The following is an 18,785-nucleotide window of genomic DNA, read 5'->3' as shown; positions in this document are numbered from 1 at the left end:
CGATGTCAGTTTATTTTCAATCTATGAGTTTGACGAGGTTCTTTGACTCTCCCTCTGGTATCTTTCGTACCTCTTTCATACTATACATGTAAAACAAGTATACAAGCAGACATCATAAAAGAACCAGAATCAATGCATACAGACTGTATATAATGTATATAATAACCATATATAATACTTACAGACTGTTACTAAAAACACAGACAATACTTACAGACTATAACTAAGAACCAAATACAATACTTACAGACTGTAACAAAGAACCAAATACAATACTTACAGACTGTAACAAAGAACCACAGACAATACTTACAGACTGTAACAAAGAACCAAATACAATACTTACAGACTGTAACAAAGAACCAAATACAATACTTACAGACTATAACTAAGAACCAAATACAATACTTACAGACTGTAACAAAGAACCAAATACAATACTTACAGACTATAACTAAGAACCAAATACAATACTTACAGACTATAACAAAGAACCACAGACAATACTTACAGACTGTAACAAAGAACCAAATACAATACTTACAGACTGTAACAAAGAACCACAGACAATACTTACAGACTGTAACAAAGAACCAAATACAATACTTACAGACTGTAACAAAGAACCACAGACAATACTTACAGACTGTAACAAAGAACCAAATACAATACTTACAGACTGTAACTAAGAACCAAATACAATACTTACAGACTGTAACTAAGAACCAAATACAATACTTACAGACTGTAACAAAGAACCACAGACAATACTTACAGACTGTAACAAAGAACCAAATACAATACTTACAGACTGTAACAAAGAACCACAGACAATACTTACAGACTGTAACAAAGAACCACAGACAATACTTACAGACTGTAACAAAGAACCAAATACAATACTTACAGACTGTAACAAAGAACCAAATACAATACTTACAGACTGTAACAAAGAACCAAATACAATACTTACAGACTGTTACAAAGAACCAAATACAATACTTACAGACTGTAACAAAGAACCACAGACAATACTTACAGACTGTAACAAAGAACCAAATACAATACTTACAGACTGTAACAAAGAACCAAATACAATACTTACAGACTGTAACAAAGAACCACAGACAATACTTACAGACTGTAACAAAGAACCAAATACAATACTTACAGACTGTAACAAAGAACCAAATACAATACTTACAGACTGTAACAAAGAACCACAGACAATACTTACAGACTGTAACAAAGAACCAAATACAATACTTACAGACTGTAACAAAGAACCAAATACAATACTTACAGACTGTAACAAAGAACCAAATACAATACTTACAGACTGTTACAAAGAACCAAATACAATACTTACAGACTGTAACAAAGAACCACAGACAATACTTACAGACTGTAACAAAGAACCAAATACAATACTTACAGACTGTAACAAAGAACCAAATACAATACTTACAGACTGTAACAAAGAACCACAGACAATACTTACAGACTGTAACAAAGAACCAAATACAATACTTACAGACTGTAACAAAGAACCAAATACAATACTTACAGACTGTTACAAAGAACCAAATACAATACTTACAGACTGTAACAAAGAACCACAGACAATACTTACAGACTGTAACAAAGAACCAAATACAATACTTACAGACTGTAACAAAGAACCAAATACAATACTTACAGACTGTTACAAAGAACCAAATACAATACTTACAGACTGTAACAAAGAACCACAGACAATACTTACAGACTGTAACAAAGAACCAAATACAATACTTACAGACTGTAACAAAGAACCAAATACAATACTTACAGACTGTTACTAAGAACCACAGACAATACTTACAGACTGTATATTAGAACCCAAGACAATACTTACAGACTGTATCTAAGAACCATAGGCAATACATACAGACTGTATCTAAGAACCATAGGCAATACTTACAGATTGTATTTAAGAGCCACAGACAATACTTACAGACTGTAGCTAAGAACCACAAGCAATACTTAAGGAATGTATCTTAGAACCACAGACAATACTTACAGACTGTATCTAAGAACCACAGGCAAAACTTATCATGCTTATGGCATGTATCTAAGAATAACAGACAATACTTACAGACTGTATCTAAGAACCGCAGACACTACTTACAGACTTATTATAAGAATCTCAGGCAATACTTACAGACTGTATCTAAGAACCACAGACAATTCTTACGGCATGTATCTAAGAACCACAGACAATACTTACGGACTGTATCTAAGAACCACAGGCAATACGTACGACATGTATCGTAGAACCACAGACAATACTTACGGACTGTATCTAAGAACCACAGACAATAGTTACGGACTGTATCTAAGAACCACAGGCAATACTTATGGCATGTATCTAAGAATAACTGACAATACTTACGGACTGTATCTAAGAACATCAGGCAATACTTACAGACTGTATCTAAGAAACACAGGCAATACTTACATCATGTATCTAAGAACCACAGACAATACTTATGGACTGTATCTAAGAACCACAGGCAATACTTACGGCATGTATCTAAGAACCACAGACAATACTTACAGACTGTATCTAAGAACCATAGACAATACTTATGGCATGTATCTAAGCATGCTAAGAACCACAGACAATACTTATGGACTGTATCTAAGACCCACAGGCAATACTTTCGGCATGTATCTAAGAACCAGACAATACTTACAGACTGTATCTAAGAACCATAGGCAATACTTACAGAATGTATCTTAGAACCACAGACAATACTTACGGACTGTATCTAAGAACCACAGACAATACTTACGGATTGTATCTAAGAACCACATACAATACTTACGGACTGTATCTAAGAGCCATAGGCAATACTTACAGAATGTATCTTAGAACCACAGACAATACTTACGGACTGTATCTAAGAACCACAGACAATACTTACATAATGTATCTTAGAACCACAGACAATACTTACGGACTGTATCTAAGAACCACAGACAATACTTACGGACTGTATCTAAAAACCACAGACAATACTTACGAATTGTATCTAAGAACCACATACAATACTTACGGAACCACAGACTGTATCTAAGAACCACAGACAATACTTACAGACTGTAGCTAAAAACCATAGGCAATACTTACAAACTGTATCTAAGAACCATAGACAATACTTACAGACTGTATTTAAGAACCACAGACAATACTTATTATAGATGGCATCTAGGAACCATATGCAATACTTACAGACTTATCTAAGAACCACAAACACTACTTACAAATTTTATATCATAACCTCAGACAATGCATACTATGGTTTGCTATGGGTAAATTATATTAATTTCCATGTGCATTTGTATTGTGTACATTTTCGTATATATTTCATCAACTATTTATTTAAGAGTTGTTTTGTGTACATGCCTCACATCTTTCATATTATCTATTTTTAACTAAATTAAGGCCAAGGTCTTTATTTACGTGCCTGTATATTTACAGTATAAGTACACTTCATAGACAAACAAACCATATTTGACTTCTAAAAACACACAACAGTACACAAACTGAAAGGTCTCACCTGCTTTACAGACCAATGATCTTAGGAGTCTTGTAGATTTAGGTTTCACTACAAGTATCACAGACAATTCACATTTCAGATAAATCCTGCCAGACACACACACACCTTACAAAGATTATATACACACCATATAGTTGACCTACTGCTTCAAGTGTTTGAGGAATGAAACTTAACATATAACTTTAAACATAAAATGAGGTCAAGCACATATGAACCCTGTCTGATGGACATGTAGACATTGCAAGAAACCCATATACCAAATATAGTTATCCTATTCCTTATAGTATCAGAGGCGGATTTAGGGGGGGGGGCCGGGCCCCCCCTTTTTGGGAAAAAATTTGGTTGCTTATATAGGAAATCATTGAAGCGTGACTGGACCGGGCCCCCTCTTAGGTCAGTCAGTGGGCCCCCACTTATGAAAATTTCTGGATCCGCCACTGAGTATGTATGTTATTCAAATGAAAATCATTTTTTACTTAGTGAATATATTGTAGTCTTCTTTTAATGAAATATAATTTCACACATGCTTAGCTGCAATACAGTCCATAATAGGCCTTATATTAGCTCTCAATTCCTGCTTTTTACAGGAAATGGGACTTTGAATATGACCCTGTGTAAGAAATTTTCTCTCTTCTTCTTCTTTTGTTTTATATATAATAAAAGTTATATATTTAGACACCAACTTTCCTTTAAATATACATATTGGATTAAAAAATATCAATCAAAACATATCTAATCAATTTTGTTCTTTTATTATAAATCTTCTAATTTTCTAAATTTGCATATAGGTAATTGAATAAATTATCAGTAATACCTAAATAAAGTTTATAAAATATTAAAGAAAACAAGCATTCTGTGAGTATTGCATGGCAATAGTCCCTACATAGTCACCTAGTGTTAAGAATTCACTGTATTGGAACAAAATTCTAACTTGATCTATAACATGTCATGGTGTAAACAAATATCAAGTCAATATCTTCAAACATGATGAAAAAAGTTTTGATAACTGATTATCTATGTGAATTTTCTAAGTTCAAGGAATATAACTCTGCAGAAAATCATCAGACCAAAACAAAATTCAATCTTGATCTGTAACTTGTGATGATAAAAATATAAACCAATTATCATATCAATATCTTCTAGCACGACGAAAGAGTGCCGTAAACTAATTATTTTATTGATATTTCTAAGTTCAAGAGCCATAACTCTGCACAAATCAGAACAAAATTCAAACTTGAACTGTAACAATGTCATGATAAAACTATATACTAATCATCAAATCAATATCTTTAAAAATGACAAAAAAAGAAGTGTGGAAAATTGATTATTTAAAAAGTCTAAATCGAAGGATAACTCTAAAAAAAAAGCAGCCTCAGAACAAAATATGATTGTGATCTGTAGCATGTCATGATAAGACAATCTACCAAATATCAAATCAATATCTTCAAGCATGAAGAAAAATAGTGCGGAAATTAAACTGATTTGCAGGACTGACAGATCAAACCTAAAGTATACTTCGACTTCATCAGTAGGGGACTAATTATCCATACATATGTGACATGCGTCATGTAAAATTCATACTTATCATGCATAATATTATGGTATAAAAGAAGTAGACAAAAAAGTTACTAATTAAAAAAAAAGAGTAAGAGGTCACAATGTATTTTTGAGAGAATTCTTTTTGAATAGGAAGACTAATACAGACATTTTTTTTAATATATTCTAATCTATTATAAACCAAACAAATTTATTAACCAATTTACCATTTTCGAAAATTAATAATGCATAAGCAATATATCTTAGAAAAAGACAATAATTTATACATTTAAATAATTGTAAATGAATTATTTATGACTCTTTGACTTTCTGTCTAGTTACTCAAGGTCCTTTGAATACTTTTTGTTTTTCAACACAAAAGGCAACAATCAAGGGGCATGACATATAAATAGTCAATTCAGTTTAAATATTCATCATAATTAAAAGTAAAATTATTTGTTATAATGAAGTATTAGCATATCATAATCATTATGTATGTTTTTCTGTATTTACAACAAATACATATACAAATCACATTGTGGGGAATATTAATCTAATGATGAATGCACTCTCTATACAATGAAGAAAATACCCAATAAAAAATGAAATTTAAAGTATTTGAATACCAGAATTATACAAAAAGAATCACTGGTGTGACACTTTCCAAAGTTTCTTCGTATGTATGATGTCATCTTAAGTCTTCATAATCTAATGTCTTTTAGAAATTTGTTTTTATTTATGCCAAGGTTCTCTAAGTTTTATTTAGATAGGCATTTATATTGTTATGGTATAAATGATAAAATTATGTTTTTTCAAAGTTAAATGCAATTGGGGGGAAAAGATTAATACTACACATATCAAGTAAGAAACAACACAGTTCATACCTACAAGGTACTAGTACTCAAGAAAAACATCTTAATCTTATAAAATAAAAACCCAAAACAAAGTAACGGTACTTAAAACTTTATATAGTAAATGTTAATGATACTCAAGAAGGAAAATGATTATAAACATCTACAACATTTTTAAAATGAGTAATTACCAAAACAGATATATTAGAACAATACATTACATGAATTTTACACAACTCTGTCATAGTCATAAAATATAAAGCAAAACTAAATATTAAGTGCAAGTCTTCTCTGTTCTTTAAAGTCATTCTTGTCCTTCAATCTTTGACACTTGTATTGCAACCACTAAGGATCACTAAGATATATTGGTGAACCTAAAATAACATTGATTCATGTAAGTGCACAAAATATAGTTCAATTAATAGAATAAGCATTCATGTTAAAATGAAAAAGAAATAAGTTTGAACTGATCTGTTAACATCTGCACTAGATGACTGACTTTTCCAATGATGTGTTCAAAACTTAAGTTGAAGCTGTGTCTTTCTCTGATCTTCCTGCTTGGGAATGTTGCCAAAAATACCTTTTTTGGTTTAAGAATATTTTACCAAGTATAATTTAATATATTACTTAAAGTCCTTAAACATCTTTTATAGCTTGACAGTAAAATAAAAAAATCTCAAGTGTGATTAAGCGTCTCTTAATGTTTAAAAAAAAAATCCTCTTTTAATTCAAGGGCTGTGCAGATAATAACATTGATTATGTAAGACAATTTGTGTTTTGTTTTTAGCCCACTGGATTTTTATTTGATATTTATACATATGTTCCAGACCAAAGGATAATTTGGGCTGTACATGTACAGTCTGGACCGTTTGCGAACTTTTACACAATATGCATACGGTTGGATTTGAGATAAACAAAGTGGTGATATAGATATAGAGAGTTGAGATAAATATACAAAATGGGGATATATAAACATAGTGGTGATAGATATGGACTTGAGATAAATAAACAAAGTGGTGTTATATATACAAGTGGGGATATATATAAACATAGTGGTGCATATATAGAGTTGAGATTAATAAACAAAGTGGTGATAGATATAGAGTTAAGGTTTATGTATAAGTGGTGATTAATATATAAAGTGATGATAGATATAGACTTGAGATAAATTAATAAAATGGGTATAGATATAGCATGTATAGAGAGTTGAGATAAATATATATAGTGGTGATAAATATAGAGTTGAGATAAATATACAAAATGGGGATAGATATAGAGTTGAGATAAATAAACAAAATGGGGATAGACATACTTAGTGGTGATCGATAGATATAGAGTTGAGCTAAACTTACAATTGGTGAACAATATACATAGTGTGTTAGATATAGAGTCAAGATAAACATACAAAGTGGAGATAGATATAGAGTTGAGATAAATATACAAGTGGTAAAAGATATACATTGTGGGGATAGGTATATATACAGAGAAGTGACAAGTATACAGAATGGTGAATAAATAAATTCATCATAGATACCAGGACTAAATTTTATATATACGACAGATGCTCGTTTTGTCTACAAAAGACTCATTAGTGATGCTCGAATCCAAAAAAGTTATAAAAATTAAAAAAAAAAGCCAAATAAAGAACGAAGTTGAAGAGCATTGAGATCCAAAATTCCTAAAAGTTTTGCCAAATACATAGATATTCAAGGTGGTGAAATATAATTTAAATGTTAAATAAATACAAAGTGGTGACAGATATAAAAGGAGGGACACCTATATAGTGGTGGGACAGATATATATATACATAGTGGTGATAGATATTCAAAGTGGTGATAGATTTACAAAGAAATGACAAATATAGAGTGGGGTTGTAGATATATAGAGTAGTGATAGAAACACATAATTTTAGTAAAAATAAGAAGAGGTTTTAGATATACAAAGGGTGATAGATAAACAGAGGAGTGATTGATATACCTATAAATATTCTATACCATTTATTCCATTAGGAACATATACTGTTATATTTATTCCTGTGGAAATAATATTCCAGAATAATGTTTCCTTTTGGAACTTGTATTATGAAGGAACTTCAATTCCATGACAATGATAGATATAGAGGTGAGATAAATAAACAATTAACAAAGTGGTGACAGATATACATAGTGGTGTTAGATATAAAGTTGAGATACATATACAAGTCGTGATAGATATACATAGTGGTGATAGATATATAGAGTTGAGATAAATAAACAAAGTGGTGATAGATATAAAGTTGAGATACATATACAAGTCTAAATAAATATACATAGTGGTGATAGATATATAATTGAGATAAATAAACAAAGATGATAGATATAAAGAAATGAGATAAATAAACAAAGTGGTGAAAGATATACATATTGGTGATAGATAAAGAGAGTTGAGAGAAAAATACAAAATGGGGATATATAAACATAGTGGTGATAGATATAGAGTTGAGATAAATCTAGAAGTTGTGATAGATACACATAGTGGTGATAGATATACACAGTGGTGATAGATAAACATAGTGGTGTTAGATACAGAGTTGAGATAAATAAATAAAATGGGGATAGATATAGACTTGAGATAAATAAACAAAACGGGGATATATAAACAGTGGTGTTAGATAAAGAGTTGAGATAATTAAACAAAATGGGGACAGATATACAAAGTGGTTATAGATATAGGGTTGAGTCAGAGATAAAAATACAAAGTGGTGAAAATATACATATTGGTGATAGATACAGAGAGTTGGAGCTAAATATACAAAATGGGGATATATAAACATAGTGGTGATAGATATAGACTTGAGATAAATAAACAAAGTGGTGTTATATATAGAGTTGAGATTAATAAACAAAGTGGTGATAGATATAGAGATTAGATAAATAAACAAGTGGTGATAGATATACATAGTGGTGTTAGATAAAGATTTGAGATAAATAAACAAAATGGGGATAGATATAGACTTGAGATAAATATACAAAATGGGGATACATAAGCATAGGGGTGATAGATATAGAGACATAGTGGTGATAGATATAGAGAGTTGAGATAAAAATACAAAATGGGGATATATATAAACATAGTGGTGATAGATATAGGGTGGAGATAAATATACAAAGTGGTAAAATATATATATATTGGTGATGGATATGGAGAGTTGAGCTAAATATACAAAATGGGGATATATAAACATAGTGGTGATAGATATAGAGACATAGTGGTGAAAATATAGAGAGGTTTACATATTGGTAATAGATATAGAGTTGAGATAAATTTACAATTGTTGAAAGACATACATAGTTATGATAGAGAGAGTTGAGATAAATATACATAGTGGTGATAGATATAGATATAGATATGAAATTATACAGTGTGGTGATTAGTTTTCAAAATGTTGATAAGTTTACAGATTGGTGATATACAGAATGGTGTTCAATATATAGTGTTGGTATATATATACAAAGTAGTGATATGTATGTATGTAGAGTGTTTAGAAAGACACACAGGCTAGCAAACACCTTTATCCATACAGTGTAAATTCATTCATTTTTTATGAAACCATTTTTTTTTAACAAGATTTAAAAAAAAAAACTACAGCTGTAAATTAACCTTTTGCAATGACTGGAGAATTCTTTATTTTCCTTGGTAAATTCTTCCACCAAACAAGTCCTCATTTTCAATCCAGCATGTTATCTGCAAAATATAATATACGTTTATACTACATGCGAGTACAGTAAAACTAATATCCTGAAAGTTTAAATAAGTAATTTTTTATTTGAAGTGAAAAGTCCTTATATAAAAAGGTCTTCAAATTGTAGGGTAATGAAAAAAGTGGTATAACCCTGATGGTTTTATACCTTAAAGTTAATATACCATCTACGATATTTTTTTGGGGAATGATTGCTTTATAAACTGTGTATAGAAATAAGGTGAGGTCTCTGAAGGATTGTTCATTAAACCAACAATATACATGTAGGTAAAAATGATTAACCACAATTTTCTACAGGATCAACCATTATAAAACAAGCTATAAATTTGATCAACCATTAGTTTCCATTGGATCAGCCTTCATAAAACTAGCAATATAGTTGACATTGAAAAACTTCTATTTAATACTAGATCAATCAAAAAAAACAAGAAACTAAACATGCTTAAGTGAGGTTGATAAGCAGCTATTTCAGACTACATATATACATTTTATATCTACAATACAAGCAATTATATAGGAAGGAATGATAAACCTCCATTTTATACAGTATCAGTCTTGAAACCTGAAAGGCTGATACATGTAATTTCCCATTTTATAATTGATATACCGTTTATAAAACAGGCATATACTAGGTTGATAAGCTACAGTTTTTAAATGGATCAGCCTACATAAAACAAGTAATATATTATAAAGGAGAGGATGATGAACCACAATTTCAACCTGGATAAGCCTTCCGCAAAATAAGAATATAAGTAAAGTTGAAATACGACCATTAAAACCTGGATTAGCATTCATCAAACATGGTCAAACTAACAATATAGTTGCATGAGGCTGATATCTATACTTGATCAGCCTTCAGAAAACAAGTAATAAAAGTGAGGTTGATGTTACACCATTTAAAACTGGATCAGACTTCAATCACTGAAAAAGAAATATAGGTGGAGTTTATATGATATATTTAGAAAAGACATTGGTGGATAAACAGCTATGGTTTTCAAAACAATGGGAGGGGGAGCCAAGTTGCTGAATAAGTTAGTAAGTAATTTACAATTTCAACATTTCAATTAAAAGCCTGTCAACATTCAGATTGTGAGTTTGCAATAGTATGTGGCAGCATGGCCAACTGTATTAAATTCCAATTTTAATTGACTAGAATTGATATTTTCCTGTTGAACAATATCTCTGGGGCAACTCAAAATATTTTTCTTAAATTTTCAGGGTAGTTATTATAGTTTTTGAGATATTAGTCATAAAGTGCAGGTTTGGTAAAACAGATTTCTTGTGCCTTCATGAAGCGTTATTGATACTGGCACAGAAGTTGACCAAACATCATCTTATAAACTTTAAAAAGACATTGAAACATTAATTGTGACTCTTATGTTAATCATTACAAAAATCGTTTTTTTTTAATTTAAAAAATGGATAAAAGCCTTAAACTCAAAATGTTAACCTTTATCATGCAGAAATAATTTCCATCTTTATAGGCACAAATATTTTTTCCTTTTCAAGTGGAAATATTTTCCGCCTCTTTAGGTTGAATATTTTCAAGTGCTATATTTCCCTGTTATAGAACAGATTTTTTCCTTCCAATATAGGCGCATATTTTGGCTCTATTCCTACTTGAATATGTCTGGAACCCATGTAAGAAAGTTTCTAGGCGTAAAGGGGGACCTCAAACGGATTCCCTGTAAAAAAAACACCACCTGGAATCCATCAAAAATCCACATGGATTTTTTTTATTTAGGGACTACATTGTAATAAGAGGAGATTTTGAAAGAAAAGTTTACCGGTAACAAAGAATGATACATGTAATGTAAAACTAGGGGACAAACAATAGTGGACTTTTTATATGTGCTCTTATTTTTTGCAATTTCATACTTTTCATACCATTAAAACTATTAATCCCGCTGCAAATGTTTGCACCTGTCCTAAGTCAGGAATCTGATGTACAGTAGTTGCCGTTTGTTTATGTAATTTACATGTAATTTGTATGTGTTTCTAATGTTTCTCCTTTTTGTCGTCTCGAGCCTTCGACTTTAGTCGAAAAAGCGAGACTAAGCGATCCTAAATTCTGTCGTCGTCGGGTGTCGTCGGTGTCCAGGAATATTCACTCTGTGGTTAAAGTTTTTGAAATTTTAATAACTTTCTAAAACTATACTGGATTTCTACCAAACTTGGACAGAAGCTTGTTTATGGTCATAAGATAGTATCCAGAAGTAAATTTTGTGAAAATAAAATTCCATTTTTTGCGTATTTTACTTATAAATGGACTTTGTTTTTTTCTGCGGGGAAAACATAACATTCACTCTGTGGTTAAAGTTTTTAGAATTTTTATAACTTTCTTAAACTATCCTGGGTTTGTACCAAACTTCGACAGAAGCTTGTTTATGATCATAAGATAGTATCCAGAAGTAAATTTTGTGAAAAAATAAATCCATTTTTTCCGTATTTTACTTTTAAATGGACTTATTTTTTCTGCGGGAAAACATTACATTCACTCTGTGGTTAAAGTTTTTGAAATTTTTTAAATGACTTTCTTAAACTATCCTGGGTTTGTACCAAACTTGGACAGAAGCTTATTTATGATCATAAGATATATAGTATCCAGAAGTAAATTTTGTAAAAAGATGACTCCATTTTTTCTGTATTTTACTTTTAAATGGACTTAGATTTTCTTCCAGTTAACATTACATACAGTCTGCATTTAAAGTTTTTTAAAAACATTTATTAGATTCATTAACTATCATAGATTTTTACCAAACTTGGACAGAAGCTTCTTATAATCATAAGATAGTATCAAGAGGAATATTTTTATTGATTTTTTTCCCTCATTTTTGTTGAGCCTGCCGTTTACAGCAAAAGTAGGCGAGACACTGGGTTTGTTGTTTGGTGTGAGCCAAGGCTCTGTTTTGAAGGGTGTTCATTGACCTATAATGGTTTACTTTTTTTTAAATTGTTATTTGGATGGAGAGTTGTCTCATTGGCACTCACACCACATCTTCCTATATCTATTTTCCCTGAAATATTGCAAAAAAGACATATTCTGACCGAATAGAATCTCAAAAACACATTTTGCCTTGAAACATTTGTGAAATAGGGATATTAGACTGTTAGTTTTCCCGGTTCAATGGTTTTACACTAGTAATTTGGGGGCCCTTTAGAGCTTGTTGTTCGGTGTGAAGCAAGGCACTGTGTTGAAGGCAGTACATTGAACTATAATTGTTTACTTTTATAAATGGTTATTTGGATGGAGAGTTGTCTCGTTGGCACTCACACCACATCTTCCTATTTCTATACAGTTTGTGTATATCCTGATATTATACCCTGATGCAGAGCAACTATATACTCATTTTCTTAATTTTTCTCCTTATTTCATATATTTGACTATAAAAGAAAACTTAATTGTTTCTAACTTTAATGCCAAATTAGATTTTTTACCCAAATTAACATTCCATTGAACATGGAAAATGATAGTGCGAGTGGGGCATCCGTGTACTTTGGACACATTCTTGTTATCATTCAATGGGTCCACAGTATATTTTATCATGATGCTGTGCGATTTGGATTTAAAATTATTTTTTGCTAAAATCCCAGTAGATCATATGATCCAAAAACTTCATTCAATCCCATGTTCTATAATTTTAACAGCAGCAGCCAGGTTTGTTGATGGATTAAAACTAGGCAACATTTTTTTTTCTGTTTTTGTTTTCAACTTTAAATTTAGTTTAATCAAAAGTAGGGTATGGAAATTATACACAATACTTATTACAACAAAGCACAGATCAAGTTAAAAATTGGATGGCTTCAGGAGTTGTGCCCCTGTTTTTAACATAAATTTCTGATCTTTTAGTTTCTGCTTTCTAACTATAGTTTGTCTCCTCCAAATTTCATGAAACTCCATACACTATGCTGAATATATAACCAGAAACACAAATCAAGTTTGTCATTGGTTGGTTTCACTAAAACTGTTCTTGAGTTATGCCCCTTTATAAATTTATATTGAAAACTGTATAAAAATCGCTCATACAGTTGCTCGGTAATAATTTATTGAAAATTATTGATTTTAGTTGAAATGATAGGACAATTTTTTAGTGGGAACTCACTTTTGTCCAACGACTTTTGTATTTGGACCAGTATAAGTTGGTCCCTTCCGTAAAACATTCAGTATGCCTTCTAGTCCAGTCAATCTAGCATAAATTTGACCCTAACCCTAAAGTAATTGCAACAGAAGATTTTTAAGTTTTAATCTTTTGCATTATACCCCAAATATACACAGAAATAAGTCCCATCAAATCTAACTTGGGGAAGACTAAAAAAATCACTATTTAAAATTCCTATGGAGATTTGCATTGAAAAAGTAGATAACTCTCGCAAGAAAGGCAGAAATTTGAATAAAAATTGATAGAAAGTTATTACTTTACTGCTTCTATTCATCAGAATGTATTGATTCTTGATTTTTTTAGCTGTCTTTAGAGTATAACAAACAACTCTAAAGGTGTTTTATATCTTTTATCAAGCTATAAACTTAATTTCATAATTCATTGGTTGACCCTTTTTTGAATTTTTCAACGTGTCAAGGTAAAGAATCTCAAATTTAATCAAAAAAATTAAGCATGTATTCTTCTTTTTTGTGGTTTAAAGTTTCTTTAGATAAGTAAGTTGCTGAAAAAATATAATATACAGATGTAAACAATACCAAATTTTCACATTACTTTTTCTAAATTGTCACAAAGCTTCAAATTTGCAATTTTTTAAATGAAAAATGCATGGAAAAAATAAAACTACCCATAACACTTAGGTTTTGTACATTTCATGAGCAGAAGATTATATAATTTAGTCAAATACAAACCTATAACCCCATTTAAGTTTCATACTTTACATAAATTTCAAGAAAAACAACCAAAATCTGACCAAAAAAAATACTTATTTTTGCAAGAGTTATCTCCCCTTCTAATGTTAATTTCCATAGGAAATTAAAAATGCTGATTTTGAGTTTTTCTCAAGCTGGGAACAGTATATCTAGTATATATAACATATTATATAACATGTTCCTGCCTCAAGTGAAGTTAGATTTAATGGGACTTTTTTCTGTGTATATAAAAAGGGCATAATGCTATAGATTATAACTAAAACATTTTCTGTTGCAATTAGTTTGAGGATAAATCTTAGATTGAGTGGACTATTCGGAATATACATATATTAACAAATATTGTCCACAATTTCAATAACGGCCGGGAAACAGACTAACATCTCAGTCTGGTAAGGCTAACTAGTATTTTATTTTTTTCTGGAACGCCTCACATTTTCTAATTTTATTATCTATAGCATGTATAGGACTGTCTACGAGTGCAGCTAAAACAAAAAATATACCATTTACACCCATTACTCTTTGGCCTTCTTCCATCTTCATCGTCATTACCAGTCTGTCCCGATTTTGTTGTTCATCTACTCTTGACTCTTGCTGATCCGACATGCTGTAATGGCCGTAGAAATTATTTATTTTTGTACAAATATTCGAAGCAGCTCAGGAAAGGGATGCTGGCCTAGTTCCGGAACAAATCACCTGTTTACTTAGTCTGTTGTAATAAGCTAATAGCATACTGTACCATACTATACCGTACATACAGTATACGTTGTTACTATTTCTAGAAGACAAATAACACTAATAACTTTCTTATTGATAAAGCAAATAGTTTTTGGATGGGGTGACTGGATGATGTCATTATGTCAGCTTCTACTATAACCCTAGCAAATTTCTTTAATAACTTATTAAGTTTATTTCTTCCACTTTCACAACAACTTCCCCATATATTGCAACACTAATCAAATAAAGGCAGAATATAAGCATTAAAATAGATAATACGTATATGCATAGGTAAATATTTTCTTATCTTTTGTAATAAATTGATTCTATTTGATATAGTAATTGACATTTTATCTATTTGCTGATTCCAATTTAAGTTTTTGTGAATATATAAACCAAGTAGTTTTTCACAATCTACATGTTTTATTTGTTCATTTGCAATATTGATATCTAAAATGTTTTCAGTTAAACAAAGCCTTTGTTTAGAACCAATAATCATTGATTTACACTTTTTGGCATTTAATTTCATACAATTTTGCTAACACCAGTTTTCAATTACATAAATATCATTTTGAAGGTTAGAAGCTAACTGAATTACATCATTACCTTTACAATGTAATGTAGAATCATCTGCATATAAATTTAATAATGAATGTCACTCTATATTAAGTGGTAAATCATTGATATATAAAATAAATAACATAGGGCCCAGGATAGAACCTTGTGGTACACCACTTTTTATGCATTTAGTATTAAACATGAGTTATTGACCTTAACTTGTTGGCTTCGTTCAAACAAGTATGACTTAAACCAGTCTAGTGTACTATTTGAAACATTATAATATTCAATTTTTTTTTAATAAAATTATATGATTAACCAGATCAAAAGCTTTCTTTAAATCTAAAAATATAACTCCGTTTATCCCTCAATTATCTATATTTGCTAACCATGCATCTACTAATTTAGTAATTGCAATAGTACACGAATGTTTAGTTCTGAAACCCGACTGGTAGTTCGGGGGTTTAAATTTTCGCGCCGTCTGCGCATAAAGTTGCGCATTGATATCGTAAGTGATGTACATTGTCGTAATTTTCCATAACAGTAAAATATGATCATTTAAATAATCTTTTTTATTCAAATACAGTGAGAAAGAGTTGAATAACTTTTAAATGCCATTTTAAAACTTAATAAAGTTTATTGTTACTATTGTCATTGTCGAAATTTTACTTCCGTTCTAAAAATAAATATGGGGTATCAGGTCCGTTCGCGCCCAATACACTTTCGCACCCTACACGTTCGCACCTCGCACGTTCGCACCCAAGGTCCGTTCGCACTCTACACGTTCGCGTCCAATTTTAATTCAAATTCCAGTTGAATAATTGGAAAATCATGATTGTTGTTTTAAATCGCTTTGGTGTAAATACTGAATGTATTTACAGCTTGGTATGAGTAAAACATTGAAGATTTTAAATGAAAAACACACAGCTTGATCCCTTTGATCTGAAACAATGAAACAATAAAATATAGCAATACCGTAACTATTATCAAGGAGTTGTATATTTACCAAAACATGATAAAATTTATTCAACACACAAAAAAACCCGAAGTGACAGAATCTCACTTTATTTTGAAACAAGTCAATGAAACAAAGTAATAGTTATAGCAATACAATAACCAAAGCATGATTAAGAGTACTGTTATTCAACACAAAATAAAACTTTGACAGAATTCCACTTTATTAAGAAAGTATTATCATTTTTTTTAACAATAAATACTATCCAAAACATCATGATTCAACACATAAAAATGCTGTCTCACTTTATTTTGAGACAATGACAACAATTATACTTATAAGAATACACTTGCAAAACTTGATTACAAAGTTATTAAACACAAAACCAATTTAATTTGGCGCGAACATGTAGCGGGGTGCGAACGGAATTTGGGTGCGAACATGTAGGGTGCGAACGTGAAAGGGGGCGAACATGAGTGGGTGCGAACCTGAATGGGCGCGAACGGACCCGGATTCCATATTTAGCATGTTTTGACGTAGGAGAAGAATGAAGAGAGAATAGCTCATATTAATCGAACACGTGAACTGCTTTTCATGAATACTGTAATGCAGATCGAAATTACAGATAACCATCTTCAATTTGGTAGCTTATGAAGCAGTTTCACCCTTGTCTTACACTAGAAAAGGTCCGACAAACATGCGAAAGATGGATGTAAACAAATCATAAACAGGGGAAATTTAAACTGAAAAGTAAGTACTAATGAATTGAATATACATGATCAAAGAGCGATTCACGACCACTGAAAAAATAATATGTAAGCGTAAAAATAGCGGAAATAATTTCAAAAAAATATCCGTGTCGAACAACAAAACAATGACCCCCCCCCCTTTTTCAGGCAGAAAATACAATTATACATGTAAGTTAACCATAGACATAGCTCATGGTACTTCTATCATGTAATAGATTTGAAAATTTGTGGACCTGAGAAATGTCATCTGCATAGGGTTCAGACCATTTGCGTTTCTGGGAGAAAAGGTCATGATTCATGAAAGTAGGCGGTTTATATAAATACATTTATATGCAAACAGAATTTTCGTGTTGTAAACTTGGATTATTCGAATGCGAATAAAGTTGATTTTGCCCGGATTCCAGTTGTTACATTTTTGGTTTAAATATTAAGCATGCACACTTAAAATTTAGAACATATCCCATCTATATAAAAAAAGATGTGGCATGATTGCCAATAAAACAACTACAATGTATCCACAAGAGACCAAAATTACACAGACATTAACAGCTATAGGTCACCGTATGGCCTTCAACATTGAGCAAAGCCCATACCGCATAGACAGAGAAAATTAACGGCCTTATTTAAATAAAAAAATGAACGAAAAACAAATATGTAGCACATAAACAAATATGTAGCACATAAACAAATGACAACCATTGAATTACAGGCTCCTGACTTGGGACAGGCACATACATTAATAATGTGGCGGGGTTAAACATGTTAGCGGGATCTAGACTGTAAAAGTCTGTATAAATTATTTTTAAAAATGAATCATTTCACAAAACTACCTTTCTTACCGATGGTCTGGATGGAGGGTCCTTCATTTCATTTTTATCTAATTCTTTATACCATTTATCTCTATTTATTTTTTTGTTTTTTCCATTTTTCTGTAATTCTTATAATTAAACACCCGGTTTTTCTTCATTGTTACATGTATGTCCATTTTCTTTATTTACAAATGTATTGTGAACATTACATGCATTATTCTCTTTTCTTTAAACTTTTCCTGACCCTCCTATAATATATTTGATCCTACAGAACCTTCATGAGAGAAAAACAAAACTTTTACTACCTACACAGGAAAAGGGGTCTTGTCATAAAATGATTTTTTTCTAGATTTAAAAGCTTGTTAGGTCTCTACAGAGTAATTTGAAGTGCATTTCTTT

General features: G+C 30.9%; 1 protein-coding gene and 1 long non-coding RNA gene across 6 annotated transcripts in view; one reads left to right on the top strand and one right to left on the bottom strand.

Annotated features, from left to right (window-relative positions):
• Positions 1-4,338: 4,338 nt before the first annotated feature.
• Positions 4,339-15,372, bottom strand: LOC139484576 (uncharacterized). Its single transcript, XR_011655123.1, has 3 exons — positions 15,109-15,372; positions 9,632-9,715; positions 4,339-6,366 (listed from the first exon to the last, which is right to left on the bottom strand). It is a non-coding gene; the product is annotated as an uncharacterized lncRNA (long non-coding RNA).
• A 1,912-nt stretch (positions 15,373-17,284) lies between these two features.
• The window catches only part of LOC139484599 (uncharacterized), a 231,826-nt gene continuing 230,325 nt past the window's right edge, over positions 17,285-18,785 (top strand). Inside the window, exon 1 of one of the 5 annotated variants that reach the window (XM_071268385.1) lies at positions 17,285-17,578. The gene's annotated coding sequence lies outside the window, so the exon portion shown is untranslated. The remainder of the gene's footprint in view (positions 17,579-18,785) is intronic. The other 4 variants (XM_071268382.1, XM_071268381.1, XM_071268383.1 and 1 more) reach the window with 4 other exon arrangements.

This window comes from Mytilus edulis, chromosome 8 (assembly GCF_963676685.1).
Source record: "Mytilus edulis chromosome 8, xbMytEdul2.2, whole genome shotgun sequence".
Classification (NCBI taxonomy): Eukaryota; Metazoa; Mollusca; class Bivalvia; order Mytilida; family Mytilidae; genus Mytilus; species Mytilus edulis.
The sequence above is the reverse complement of the archived record's forward strand: the minus strand, read 5'-3'. Positions and strand labels throughout refer to the sequence as shown.